The sequence below is a fragment of the Panthera leo genome, chromosome E3, assembly GCF_018350215.1.
Source record: "Panthera leo isolate Ple1 chromosome E3, P.leo_Ple1_pat1.1, whole genome shotgun sequence".
Taxonomy (NCBI): domain Eukaryota; kingdom Metazoa; phylum Chordata; class Mammalia; order Carnivora; family Felidae; genus Panthera; species Panthera leo.
Window position 1 is genome coordinate 10,546,244 of NC_056694.1, and position 14,574 is coordinate 10,560,817.

The 14,574-nt window shown below is 59.6% G+C and overlaps 1 protein-coding gene across 2 annotated transcripts in view; it reads left to right on the top strand.

The window, feature by feature from the left end:
- The first annotated feature begins 900 nt into the window (after positions 1 to 900).
- GTF2IRD1 (GTF2I repeat domain containing 1) overlaps positions 901 to 14,574 on the top strand; it is a 115,440-nt gene continuing 101,766 nt past the window's right edge. For both annotated transcript variants that reach the window (XM_042922196.1, XM_042922197.1), the window contains exon 1: positions 901 to 960. The gene's annotated coding sequence lies outside the window, so the exon portion shown is untranslated. The remainder of the gene's footprint in view (positions 961 to 14,574) is intronic.

The window sequence follows — 14,574 nt, forward strand, 5'->3', positions numbered from 1 at the left end:
AGGGGAAGGGGGTGGCAAACGCCTGAGTCGGGGATCAGAAGGAGGGCTGCCCAGGCAAGATGGGCCTTGGAGCCTCCAGCTGGATCTGCTGCGACCTTGGGCAGGCCACTGCCTTCCTTCACATCCCCGGGACAAAGGCTGAAAGAGGTACCTGGACCGGCCACCGGAAGCCAACCTGGGCAAGGTGGGAGTGACCAGTCAGCCGACGACTTCGGTTCTCCAGCCGCCGCCGCCGCCTCCGCCGCGCAGGGCGCCGGGCCCTGCTCCAGGGTGTCTCCCCGCGCCCGCTGAGTGACCTTGACCCTGCGCCCCGGGAACCCCGCGCCCCGGCTTCGTAATCCGCCCCTGACGGGGCGCTGGGGAGGCGGAGGGGCGTCGCCGGGCAGCCAGGGGGCGCCGAGGCCGCGGGCGCCCCTCCCGCGGGCCCCCCTGGCGGCGGGCGCTGGGGCGGCGCGCGCTCGGGGCGCCGGGGGCGGGGCGGGGGCGCGGCGCTCCCCCCGCGGTGCCCAGGCCGGGGCGCGGGGCGGGCCGGGCGGGCTAATCCCGTATGTAAATGGCAGCCAATGGAGGGTGGTGTTGCGCGGGGCTGGGATTAGGGCCGGGGCGAATGGCTGGCAATCTTACTGGGATTACAGAACAAAGAGCCTCCCTGCGCTCCCGCTCTCGGCTCCGCTCCCCGCGCCGCGCCCCGCCCTCCGCCGCAGCCCGCGCCGGGGGTGGGGGCCGCCGAGCGCCAGCCCCCCGGCCGGCCCGAGAGCCCCCGCCGCGGCCCCTCCCCGGCCGGCGCCCCGCGCCCCGCGCCCCCCGCCCCCCCGCCGCGCCGCGCCGCGCCGCGCCTCCCTCCGCCGCGCCTTCCCCCATTCTCCCGGATTAATTAAGGAGGCAGCGGCAGGAGGCTGAGTCCTGGCCGCGGGCCGGGGCCGGGGCGCCGCTGGCAGGAGCGCTTGGGGATCCTCCAAGGTAGGAGAAACTTTTGCGGGGGGCGGGCGCCGAGGCCCTTCTCCCCTTCTCCTCCCACCCCCGTGGCCCCCGCCCCTCCCCCTCAAGGTGTTCCAGAATCTGGGTCCGGCTTTCGGGTGCCTTGGGAGGCACGTGACTGGGATTATAATTCGGGCCGGGGGGGGGGGGGGGTTGGTGGCGGCGGGGAGGGCCGGCCGCCCTCACCTGCCGGGAGGGGGGTGGGAGCCGGGAACTGTCAACCCCCCGGTCCTTCCGGAGGTGGGGGGCGTCCCGGGCGGGCGGCGGGCGCCCGCAGGCTGCTGCAGTTGGCGAATGAGGTCAGTCGTGCTGCCCGCGGCGGCGGGCGCCAGTGTGGGAGCAGAGGGGGCTGGGAAGGCCGCCGGTCCCCGCCCCCCCCCCCCGCCCCCCACCTCTGCCTTCCTCGGGCTGGGCCATCTCCCGGCCGGTGCCCCCCACTCGCAAGCTGAGTCCGACACAGCGAGGACTGCCCCGCACAGTGGTTCCTGTTGGGGTACCCCGGGGAGGGGGCTGGCCTGAGTGGCGGCAGCTGAACCTGTGGAGGAGGGCGGGGAAGAGTCTCAGAGGATGGCGGTGGGGGCCACAAGGCATTCAGAGGAGCAAGTTGGGGGTGCCCCGCATGTAGGTGGTCTCTGAGTTCCCGCACACGGGCAGGGAGGCCTGTGGAGCGTCACGGGGTGCTTGATGCCCACCCCCCCCCCCCCCCCATCCTGAGTCCTTCGAAATGATGGGCTCGGTGCCTCTCCTGGGCTCCGGCCCCGGCGTGTGGCCAGGGACAGGGATGATGTCCTGGCCTGGGCCCAGGGCAGAGGGGGATGTTGCAGCTGAGAGTTCTGCCCTCCTGGACATCTGGCCATGTGACCTAACCTCCGTGGACCAGACCTGGGTGGGGGGAGACCCCTGTGTCCCCCATCACCGCGGAAGTGAGGGAAGAACTCCGCACGCAGGGGTCTCCTTGCCAGGCAAGTGGGGGCAGCGCTGTCCTTGGATGGAGTGGGGTCCTGGTGGTGGGGGGCGTGGGACTGCCCTGGGGCTAGCAGCTGGGTGAGGGGCAGGCGTGGACCGAGGAGTGGGCGCTGGCAGGGGCCTTCCCTTGCTGCTCACAGTGGAAGGAAGAGGCGGCCAGGAGCTGCTCTGACCTCCTCTGGTGGCCTCCGGGCTGGGACTGCTTGCTCCTCGGCACTGCCCGGGTCCTCAGGGCTTGGGAGGTGCCTTCCAAGCAGCCATTTATTTCAGCAGTGTCATTCCCAAAGGGAAAGGGCACTGGCATTGATTATTTATTCGGAGCAGGAGGCAGCAGTGGCTGGGAGGCTGGTGGCTGCTGGTGGGGTGGTCTGAGCGCAGGGGTGGCCAAGATGGGTGGTCAGGTGCCCATCCCAAGCCACCCATTGCGGGAGCCCAGGAGGGTTTGAGGTAGATTCTGACCTCTTCCGAACAGGGACGCTGGACCAAGGGACAGACTTGGCTCCAAGGTGAGGGGATGTCAGAACCCCCCACCTGCTTTTGGGATTTGAGAGGCTTAAGACCACACCCCATTCTGCAGCCCGCTAGGAGAGTGACCTAGAAAGTTGAGGCTGTGACTCAGAGGGTCCCAGAGGACCCCAGCAGAGGAAACAGGCAAAGGTTGGAACTCTGCTGGTACATTTAAAATGTGGGAGGGGCACCTGGGTGGCTCAGTCCATTCAGCGTCAGACTCTTGATTTTGGCTCAGGGCATGATCTCATGGTTCGTGAGTTCGAGCCCCACATGGGGCTCTGAGCTGACAGCACGGAGCTTGCTTGGGATTCTCTCTCTGTCCCTCTCTCTCTGCCCTTCCCCTGCAAATTCACTTTCTCACTCTCAAAATAAATAAAGTTTAAAAACGAAATAAATAAAATGTGGGAGACCTGGGGCCGAGGGTGGCAACCCTGGGTCTTAACGACAGCGTTGTCGGGACACGTTTAACCTACTTAAGAGGACTGTTCACCAGGTGCTAGAGGAAGGGTCGTTTATGTGCAGTGTGCTCATCACAAATACTTTTTATCTGTTCTTGGAAGGCAATCTCTCCCAGAGCCAGGCTCGCCTTCCGGCACAGTGGCGGTTGTTAGTGTTCGATGCTTGGAGATAGTCGGAAAGGCAGACATAATGATGGGGGTCTTGGAGGCAGATGTTCTCACAGCCTGTCCCCAGCAGCCAGCGCCTGCACAGTCTGGCAGCAGTCGGGGATGGTCAGAAACCCCAGGTGAGGATCTCAGGGTGACGCCATGGGGCGTTCGTCTCCTAAAAATGTGACCTTGGAGCCACAGACCGCATCGCCTGGTCCATCCCTGTTCTGGGTTCCGTCACTCATCCGTCCATCCACTGCCACCTCGACCGGTTCATTGAGTCCCTCAGTTTTCCTGAATGCCCTTTGCATGAGCTGTTCATCTTCCCTGGAAGGTTCTTCGCATCCTTCCTCTGAGAGGGTGGGAGACTTCCTTTGGTGGCCCTGCCTAGAGTCGGGGATACGGGTGGTAGGATTTGCCTGTTTCCTCTCCGTGAAGACTACACTGACGGTCCTCGGGCTGGAATCCCAGGGCTGGCCTCGGTGCTACCTCTGTGTCCCCCGTGGCGTCCTGTCCTTCCTCTGTCCCAACGTTGATCTCAGAGGCTCCACATCTGTCTCTCCAGGTGCCCTAAGGGCAGGGCAGGGACCGGGGCTTGCTTTTGATTCCCTGGTGCCCAGGGCTGGCACCCAAATACTTGTTGAATGGCTGCTTGAGGGAATGAATGGATGAAGTCTGGCTTCAGAGCCTTGGCCCATATTGCTAAGCCTGTTATCCCTGAATCCCTACCTGTGGGGAGGATCCCCCACCATGGTGAGACTCCTGAATATCCTCTGTCCTGCTTCTTAGACCTCTGGTTCTTGGCTGTCTGTGGGCGACTCTTCAGTGCCTCACAGCCAGGTTCCCTGGGACAAGCGGGAATGTGTGCCCAGCTCCAGGGGCCTGCGGAGGCCTCAAGGGGCACCCGGGAACGCGACTTTCAGGGTGAATTCACAAACACTGGGGAGCAGAGCAGGACTCGGGGCCGGGGGCTCGGAACCTTCCGGGAGGCTGTGGGGCCCGGGAGACGTGGACCCTTAGGGCAGCCGCAAGGGAATTCCCAGCAGGAATTAATTCATAAGCAGAGGTGGAGCATTGGAAGGATTGTTTTATGTGGGAGAACTGGAGAAGAAATGGAATTGGTTAGAAGAAGCAATGAGATGTGTGCCCCCTCCCCCCCCCTCCCGCCTTCGGTGGCAGGGAGACAGTGCAGACATGTGTGCAGATGTTGGGGTGTCCAGGCGGGGCCCAAGGGGAGCCAGCTCCCCCACTTGGTTCCTAGGCCCCTCATTTGCAGGCGTGTCTGGCTGGGACCCTGAGACCCTCGTGCTCGCTGGGGTAGCTATTCTGTCATTTCAGACTCAGTGCTGTGGGTTGTGGCTGATGACCGTAAGGGACTCAGAGCCCCGGGGAATGGGGGGTTGGTGCAAGGGGCTGAGCCCTTGTTCACTTTGTGGGGACTTAAGTTTGCTGAATGGGCTGGGTGGGGGCTGTACTTTGTCCCCACCCGGGCTGGGGATGGCTGGTCGGTGTGTCTCAGGCAGAGCCCTTGTTCCCGACACTCTTCCTCTTGGTCCGGAGCTGGGCCTGGCCAACCCAGAGCTATTTGTGTGCCCACCTGTCTCCCTCCTTCAGGACCACCTGCTTCTGGTTGCCAGATCTGGCTAATAAAAATAGGGATGCCCAGTTAAATTTGGATTTCGGATAAGCCACAGATAATGCGGGATTGAGGATGTGACTTTGTTCAGCTGGAGCTGAACCGGGGGTCTCGTATTTTATCTGGCAACCTTGCAGCTGTGACCTCTGGGCAGGGGGACTGTCGGGGACTGGGGAGAGAGGCTCAGGGAGTGGTTGAGGCCTGGAGTTGGGGTCAGGGCTCAACCCAAAGCTCCAGGGGATGGGCTGGGGGAGTTTAAATCAGGCAGCGCTGACTCCTGTTGCCTCGGTCCGGCTTTCTCTAGTCTGTGGTCCCAGGGTCCGGATCTCCTGTTAAGCTTGGGTGGTGTGGGGGGCTCTGGGAAGCCCTGATTTTCGGAGACTTCTGTGCCACTGTGGTTGGGAGGCGGGGGGGGTAGAGGGGAAGGGAAGCTGCTGGGGACACTGTATCGGACACCCAAGTTAGGATTTGCCATCAAGGTTTACAGAGCGAGGCCTGAGCTCTGGGAGGCCGTTTCTCTGATGGTTCCCCCCACTTCAAGACTTAGAGATCCTGCCTCAGGCGCCCCTGGTAAGGGAGCATCTTTGCCGGGTTGGGTCACAGGCGGTGAGGGGCAGTCCCTTGAGGGATGCCCCCGTGGCTATAGCCAAGAAATAAGAGGCAGGGTCCTGTGTACCATGTCCCTTGCCCCCAAGTCTGGGTTGTGTGCTCATATGTAGCATGGCGATGATACGCCCTCTCCTGCCTGAGCCTCAGATACTGTGGATGGACGGGGGGAGCCTCCAGAGCGTGGATATGTGGGTCACCCCAGTGCAGGCCTGGAGTGGAGACCATGTGGGAAGCCAGAGGTGAGTGGTCCTGGCCCAAGGGCCTTGGGTGTTGGGTAGCCTGCAGGTGCACAGCAAGTCTGTATAGTTGGGGATGGGGGGCTGAGCCCGTAGCTGGAGGAGGCCCTCAGGCTGCTTCTGTCCTGGAGGCTTGGACGGGGCCAGGCCTGTTTGCTGATCGGGGGCGGGGGCGGGGGGGTCTCAAGGTGTATTTTCTGACTTCTGGCAGAACCACCATATAGGGGAGTCTATATCTGTCCATCTGTCTATCTGTCACTCCACCAGGCAGTGAGAAACTTGCAGATGCCCCAGGTCTGCAGATTCTCAGGTCCTGGCATCCAGCCCCAGGCCCGCACGTAGGAAAGCCTCACTGCATGGGTGGGTGTGTATTTTGGTGAAGGATGAGGGAATCCCCCGAAATGCTCAAGTCTTAAGTGTGCTTTCTAAGGGGTTTGACCACTGTGTGTACAATGTGCTGCTTCATGCAGCCCGGCCTCTGCAAAGGCATGGAACGTTCCACCACCCCTTAAAGTTTCCTCAAGCTCATTTGCAGCCAGCCCCTTACCTTCCCCCAGCTCCTGGCAACCACTGTGTTTTCTTTTTTCGTTTTCTTTTCTTTCTTTCTTTCTTTCTTTCTTTCTTTCTTTCTTTCTTTCTTTCTTTCTTTCTCTCTTTCTCTCTTTCTCTCTTTCTCTCTCTCTCTCTTTCTCTCTCTCTTTCTCTTTCTCTCTCTCTCTCTCTCTCTCTCTCTCTCTCTCTTTCTCTTTCTCTCTTTCTTTCTACCACTGTGTGTTTTCTGTCTCTGTAGTTTTGCATTTTCCAGAACGGCACATAAATGCAGTCACACAGTATGCAGCCTGAGTCTGGCTTCTTAGACCCAGGCGTATTGGAATCTGCTTCCTTTTGGTTGCTGAGGGCCATGCCACGGTATGGATGTGCCACATGGCCCCACCCACCCTGTGCTGGTGGCGGTCCAGCACTCGGGGTTTGCAGAGCCCTGCTCGGGACCACCCAGAGAAGAAGAGGGGTGCCTGTGCTCGTTTTCACAGGGGCACTGCCTGAACCCCCATCCCCACCCCCATTGAGAGCCGGTCCTGAGCCAAGAAAGGTGCACACCTCTGTCCGCAGAGCCTAGAATTTCATCCTCCGTTTCTGGTGACTCACACAGCCAGCGAGCCCCCGATGAAATTACACCCTCCTGCGGCTGCCCTCTGCTGTGCAGGTGGGCTCCTGGGACAGTGATGCTCCCGGGGCTGGGACAGCTGGGGGGCGGGTGAGAGCCTGGAGGGCGGGGGGCTTTGTGCGCCCTGTGGTGTCTCACCCATCTCCGTGTGCCCTGCTCCCCCGGAGTCTGGGGGTCCCTGGCAGTGCCTCCCAGGTCTCCACTCCTGCAGCTTTGGAGCCTGGGGTTGAACTTCTGTGTTTTCCTGAAACAAGGCCAGGGCTTGTCCTCCGCAGGGGGCGGGGGGTGCGGGGAGAGGAGGGTAGGGCAGGACATTGCTGCCAGGAATAGGCTGGCGTTGCAGTCAGGAGCATGATTTAGGGTCCCTTGGGGGGGGGGGCTGTGTGACCTCAGGCAAGTGACTTTTCATCTCTGTGCTTCGGATTGGTCGTCTGTAAATGGGAGGGCCAGTGAGGGACTTAGCTGCGGTTACACCAGCCGGGGGGCCTCCGCAGAGCCCTAGAGGGCATGGGGGCCGCTGGGAGTGGGGAGGAGGTGGGGATGTGCAGGCCTCTGGTTCCCTGGCCCCTTTTGAGCCAGAGTAGGGCCACTTGTATCCACGGTACCTGTTGGGGTATTCTAAATAAAATCGTCTGCCAGAAGTTGGCCCTTCGTGGACAGCGGCTGTTCTAAACGTTCGTGCGGGCAGTCCTGAGGTTTCGATTGGTCACGGAAGCTTCTGGTCAGGCTGATTCCCGCTCTGCCTGCCCGCTGCGTGTGCTTTGGAACACTGCACAGTCGCTGGGCCTCAGTTTGCCCGTCTGAGAAAGGAGGCGGCAGTACCTGGGCGGGTTGTGGGTGGGCGTCGGGAACTGTGGTGTCTGAGTGCAGGGGGCCCAATGGGAGCTTTGCCGGCCTCCCGGGGTGTGCGGGCTCCTGAGGAAAGGGAGCTCCTTGGGGGCTGACACGGCCTGCCTGGGTGCCTCAAGAGATTTGAGGGGTTTTAACTTTGTTTTTTTGTAAACAAGTCGTTTGCTTTTCCTGATGAGCCCAGCTGCCCCCGGCCCCCCCCTCCTCCCTCCTCCCTCCCCCCTCCTCCTCCCCCGGCCCAGTCGGAAAGCCTGCACCCCTCAGTCTGACCCTGGAGCTGTACCTGGTGGGAAGTCAGGAAGGACTGTGCAGGCTAGGCCCATACAGAAGGGCCCTAGGGTGCTCCTGGGTGGCTCCCTGGAGCAGGCAGGACCCCTGCCTGCCCACCCACCCAGCTCCAAGGTGGTCCTGGCGGGCTCCAGGGGGGCCTTAGGACTGGGCCAGTCTGGTGTCTCTCTCATGTTTATCCAGGAGCTGGTTTTTCAGGTGTGCCGGCTTTCAGCCGAGAGGCCCAGGTTGGGAGAGGTAGGGCCTTTGGGAAGGGGGGTGGTTGCCCCTCTTCCCCGGGCTCACCCTGCCTTCCAGCTGGGGGTGCAGCCCTCTGGGCGGGGAAGGCTACCACATCGTCCCTGTGGTCCTGTTCCATTGTCCAAGGGAGAGATGCTCTTCCTTGCCCTGGTCAGAGGCCGGTGCCCCTCCTTGGAGCTCCTTTACCTGCCACGGGGCTTCCCTACTTCCCAGCAGGGTGCCATGGAAACAGCAGGGCCTTTGAAGCCAGGCAGGCGTGGTGCAAGTCCCAGTTCTCACCACTGACCTGCTGTGTGGCGTCAGGCAAGTGCCTTTACCTCTCTGAGCCTCATCTGAACCGCTGAGGCTGCTTGTTCCTACACTGCAGTGTTCTTGGGAGGACAAGCGCGTTCGTTCGGGTGGGGACTGGGAGCCCCAGTCGTGCCCAGAGAGGAACCGGATGCCATCATTTCCTGCTTTGCTCTTACCGCCTCTGCTCATGGAGCATGGGGTGTGCCATGCCTCAGTTTCTGTTTCTGCAAGCTGGGAAAACCCCAAGGGTAGGGCTGGTTAGTCCCCTGGGGCTGGGGCTACCCAGGGGCAGTGGCCCTGTGGTTGGTTTGGGGAGAGCCGTCTTTTCCCAATGGGATATGCCTGAGGGCAGCCCGCAGGAGGTGACTTCTCACTGGCCCCTGGAGGATGGGTGGGGTGGAGACCCAGGAGTAGTCTGGGGTGGACATTTCGAGGAAGGGGGTGACAACCTAAGGGTCCAGAGACAGGAATGACGATGCATGTGGCCAAGTGAGCATTTTGCTGCAGAAGCGGTGAGGTGCTGGGTCCGGGCAAAGACCTTCATCTGATCGCCTCCCTCCCCGACTAGGCATGGCCAGGCCCCACCTGTTTCCGTGCCAGCACAGTGAGCTTCCCTCGGTTTCTAGAACATACCGTGCTTCTGTCTTGCTTCCCTGTGTGGTGTTGCTTCTCCGTGGAACGTATTTAATGCTCCCTGTCCGTTTCACTGGGCCGATTCTTACTTGCAGGGCTCAGCTTGGATGCCACGTGTCTCTGGAAGCCTTCCCTGTGCCCCCTTCCGAGCCTGCGTTAGGTGCCCCTCCTCTGTGTTCCGACAGCCCCTGAGGGTTCCAGCTGCCCTTGACCTGGCCTGTCACCTTCCGACGGGTCCAGGCCTTGGCGCCTCATCCCTCCACATCCCCGCCCCCGGCACCCTGCCTGGCCCAGAGCGAGTGTCCAGTGTAAACTTGTTAAGTGACTTAGAAGCAAGCGAGGTGTCGGGCCACTAGGGGTGGGGCCTTGGAAGGTCAAGGGCCTTCTCTGCCTTCGGATACTGATTCTCACCGGCTCACCCCCCCGTGCTTCCCGTTTCTGGCCTGGCTGTGACTCTCAGGGGCATCTGGAGGGGGGTGGTGGTGGGGCCCTGTGTCTCCCTGGGCCGGGTGTAGACTGGTTTGGGGGGGTTTCCCCTCTGTGAAGGGCAGCTGGTGTGTGTATGGAGAGAGCACAAGTGTGGTGCGTCAGAACAGTTAATCCCCTGGGCTATTTAGACACACACGCTTGTGCGTGTGTGCGCTCACACACGTATGTGTGGCATTCTGGGGGGCCGCCGGTGGGGACTGTGTTGGATGACTTGGCATTTAGCCGAATCCCGACCACCAGCCTGGCCCCAGGGCTGCTCAGGGTACAGAGCCCCTGTAGGCCCGGCAGGTGGCCACGGGGGACGAGTCTGTCGGTTAGGAGTGCGTTTGACTCCAGGTAATAGAAAGACTGAACTTTAATGGCTTCGACAAGGGCTTTTATTCCTCCCGAGAAAAAAAGCCGTGGGTAGGCGGTCAGAGGCTGGGATGCGGGCTCAGTGATGCCTTCAGGGGCTCGGTTCTTTCCTCCTTAGCTTGTTAGATTAAGTTCTTTTAAAAATTACTTTCTTTAGGGGCGCCTGGGTGGCTCCGTCGGTTGGGCGTCCGACTTCGGCTCAGGTCATGATCTCACAGTTCGTGGGTTCGAGCCCCGCATCGGGCTCTGTGCTGACAGCTCAGGGCCTCGAGCCTGCTTCCGATTCTGTGTCTCCCTCTCTCTCTGCCCCTTCCTTGCTCACGCTCTGTCTCTCAAAAATAAAGAAACATTAAAAAAATATATTTTCTTTGAAGCATACGCTGAAGTATGATTTCATACATTCACAGAGCTGTGCGGTCAAATTTCTGAGCATTTCATCCCCTCAAAAAGAAATCCCAACCCGTTACATCGTCAGCCCTCTGCTCCCTCCGCCCCCCACCCCTGGCGACCACTGGTTCGCTTTCTGTCCCTGCATGTGCCTATTCTGGACGTTTCATGTCAGTGGAACCCTATAACATGTGGCCTCTGTGTCTGGCTTCCTAAGCTCAGCATCGCGTTTCCGAGGTTTATCCAAGTTGGGGCAGGTGTCACAACCTGTCACTTTTAACGGCCAAATAATATTCCGCTGTGTGGACAGGCCGCCTTTTGCCTATCCATTCATTGGTTGATGGATGCTTGGGTCATTTCCACTTTTTGGCTGTTGTGAGCACTTGTGCACAGATTTTTGTGTGCAGTGTGCTGTCTGTTCTGTTGGCTAAACACCTGGGAATGGAATTGCTGGGTCATAGTGGCAGTTCTGTGTTTCGCATCCTGGGGAACTGCGTGACGGCTGCAACATCTTATGTTCCCACCGGCAATGTGTGAGGGTTCCAGTTTTTCCGCATCCTTGCCAACACTTGGTATTGTCTTTTTGATCATAGCCATCCTAGTGAGGGTGAAGGGCTATCTCATGTGAATTTTTTTTTCTAACGTTTTTGTTTATTGGGAAGGAGGGGCAGAGAGAGAAAGGGAGACAGAGGATCCGATGTGGCCTCCACGCTGACAGCCGCGAGCCCCTTGACCAACAAGATCGTGACCTGAGCCAGAGTCGGACGCTTAACTAACCGAGCTGTGATTTTGTGTGATTTTGATTTAGCTTGTTGGATTTTGTCTTCACGCTTATGCATCGTGGTCACAGAATGGCTGCATTCCCTCCAGTCCTCACACCCATGGTCCAGATGGAGACAAGGAGTTAGGGCAGAATGCTTCTACTCTCAAAGGTTTGCCTTCATACACGCTCTCCTCAGGAGCTTTAGTTTTGCACAGATGGGACTTTGGGCCTCTGATGCCCCCTTGCTGTAAGGGAACTGGGAAGAAAGAGGCATGCCTGTTGGGGAGGAAGGGGGTTGGGAATGCTTTGGGCAGGCTTTGCCCCTCGTGGCCCAGACTGGTGTGGACATCTTCATTTCTCCAGGAGCACGAATGGGGATGGGAGCCCCCCAGTAGGTAGGGTGGGGACTTTGATCATGGGTGCGTGGCTGTTCTACAGACCAGAGTTACCACTGGCGTCTGGGGCCTTAGGGGACCCCACTTTGTCAGTCACCTGCCAGACTTTTGTGACTCTCTATCCAGAGACCTCCTATCTACTCAACCCAGGAGGCCTGTAGCCCAGGGCTCACTAGGTCCTGCCTCAGGTCCTGTGCCCCTCTGTGCCCCGCAACCCAGAACAAGCCAGGGGACGTCTTGCCTTTACAACTCGCTGGGGCTAGAGCTCAGACACATGTGGCTGGTGGGAGTATAAAGCCGCATGGCCATTTTTGGAAAACAGTTTGGCAGTTATTTATTTATCATTTTTATGACATATAATTGCATCATAAAATTCACCATTTCAAAGTATTCTACCCAGTGGTTTTTAGTATAGTCACAAGGTTGTGCAACTGTTACCACTATCTAATTCCAGAAGAATTTTTATCACCCCCCCAAAAGAAACCCCACATCTATTAGCAGTCTCTTCCCATTCCCCCCCACCCCCCACTCCCTGGCAACCACTAATGGTATCTCTGTGGATTTGGGGCATCTTTTTATACAGTTGAACACGGGCTTGCCGTATGACCTGGTAATCCTATTCCTCAGTATTTGCCCAAGGGAAATGAAAACTTGGGTTTACATAAGAACCTGAAGAAGAGAAATATCTCAAGTGGCTGTATTCATAATTGCCCCACACTGGAAACCATCTGGGTGTCCAACCGGTGCGTGGATAAGCAAACCCGGGTAGGTTCATACCGAGGAAGACTGGTCAGTGCTGAGAACGACCAAACTCTTGATCCGGACAGCAGGGGTGAATCGCAGAAGCGTCGGCCTGGGCGAAAGGTGGCAGACTCGGGAAGTCGTGTCCCGTGGCATTTCTGTGACAGGTTGGAAGAGGCGCGACTATAGGGACGGAGCAGATCCGGAGTTGCGTGGGGGCGGGTTGACTTGGGGTGCTGATAGGACTGCCCTGTGCCTTGATGGTGGTGGAGGAAACAGCAGTATGCATTTGTAAAAACTCCTAGCACAGTGCGCAGGAAAGCGTGACTTTCACCGTGTGTGTTACCCTTCAGTTTCCGGAACCCATCCTGAACCGGGGACTGGCCTTTCCGGATTAACCCCATGTAGGGTTAGCCATTCCATTTGTTTTAGTTGGTGGCAGGCCTCCTTATGCATGTAACCGTTGAGTTTGAGTCTTTCAGGATGACTCATGTGACTTATGCCTAGGGCTGGGGCTGAGGGCTGCCCTGGCACCCCCTCCTGTCACCTTCCTCGGGCACCCCCTTCTGCGTCTGCTGTTCCTGACCTTCCTGGATGGGGTACGCCGTGTGCTTTTGGTCCATGAACAGTTAGAGCTGGAAGGGACGTCAGAATATGTTGACCTCCTTTCCTTTTCAGATGGGGAAACTGAGGCCAGGGCTGGGAAGGCACTTGGCTGATTCCAGAGTGGTAAGACTCAAGATCCCAGACCTCATCTCGAGACTCTTGGGCCAGGGCTCCTTGCAACCCCCCCCCCCCCCCCCGCAGGTGCCCCGGAGCCTCCCTTGTCTGGCTGGTCTGGCGAAACGGCGGGAGGTTTTGGAGCAGACCCAGGTGGAAGGCGAGGCGGGGGGTGGGGGGGGGGTGTCAGTGTAAGGAAGTGGGAGTGGTCAGGGCCTCTAAGACACCCTAAACGAGGAGAGAAGAGGGTCCACGACGGCACAGGGTGGCTGCACCTTGTGCTCGCAGGCTGGAGGTGCGACGTGGTCGATTGTGGTAAAGCGTGGGAGTGGCTGGTGGCCCCTGGGGAGAGGCACGAGAGCATGGCACTGGCTTCTGTCCTGGAAACCCATGACATCGGGTCACCCTGAAGCCCCATTATGTGTGCAGGTGAATCCCAGCAGGCGTGGTCTGCAGTGTGGGGCTGACAGCCTGGAAGCACCTCCTCGAGGAGAGACCCCAGGAGACCCTGACCGAGAGCCAGTGGGATATCTTGGGTGGCGACCCTCTTCGGGCAGACGGGTGGACCCAGTCTCAGTGATGCAGGCCCTGGGTTTATCCTGGCGTTGATGTGGAGCCACTGGCATGGGGGCCGTGTCCACCCTGGAGGCTTGGGAGGTCTGCAGTCCCCTGGGTGGGTATGGGCGGGGAGGGCAGGCACCGGGCTGGAGCTGGCTCACGTCCAGGTTCCTGCCACCCTCCTCAGGGAGCCAGTTCAGAGCTGTGTCAGCCTCCCGAGGAGCGTTCTCAGGCTGCAGGCCTTGGAAGGCCAGCGGGTGCCCTGGACGCGGGTCTGAGGATGCCAGGAGTAAGGCCGGGGAGCCCCCCTCCCCTCTGACTTGCATCCCTGCGGGGACACGGCTTTGGAAGTGGAGTGACTTTCTCATCCCAGGCTTCAGAAGGGGTTCCTTCTGGGCCAGGAAGCCAGTGACTCCTTGCTCCCGTTTTTTTTTTTTGGGGGGGGGGGCTCTGTGTCTGCTGCTGTGGATGGGTGGTGGGGGCCAGGGGCAGACCAGGCAACCCCGAGTCTGAGGTCTGTGTGGGGGGCAGGTGGTCCCTGGCATTTTGCTGTGCTGTCTCTACCCCCACCATCCCAGAAGGCCTGTGATCTTGGCAGCATGGGACCCTTTCGTGGGCCCTCTGCCCTGTTTTTGGCTCCAAAAATGATGTCTGCATACCTCGAGGTCCCTTCTGGTTTTCAGGAGCCACACTGCCTCCAGGAAGCCTTCCTTGGGCCTCACCGTGACCCCAGACAGGAAGCCTGGCCCCTGTCCTGAAGCCTCTCACCCTCTGGGGGAAGCAAAGAAGGAGAGCCCTTCTGCAAATATCTGTGCGCCAGTCGCTGGGCAGTGAGCGTGCCGGGAGCTGCTTGGGGGACACTGTCAGGGACTGGGTGCCTGTTTGCTCCTTCTAGTAGACTTTGCTTTGAAGCTGGCCCCTGACTCTTTTGGCTGTGTGACCTTGGGCAAGTTACTCAGCCTTTCTGAGCATCCAGGTCTGCATCTGTCCAACGGGAGGGATACCATTGTGCTCTAGGGTTGCTGCAGGACATTAAAAGGATACGAACAGCACAGCACTGGGCAGTCATGTGGCTGCCGATGGTAATGATGGCCGTAATGTGACATGGCGTTTAGCTAGGCCCAAGGCCAAGGTAGGGTTTGGATAGAAAGACTCTGT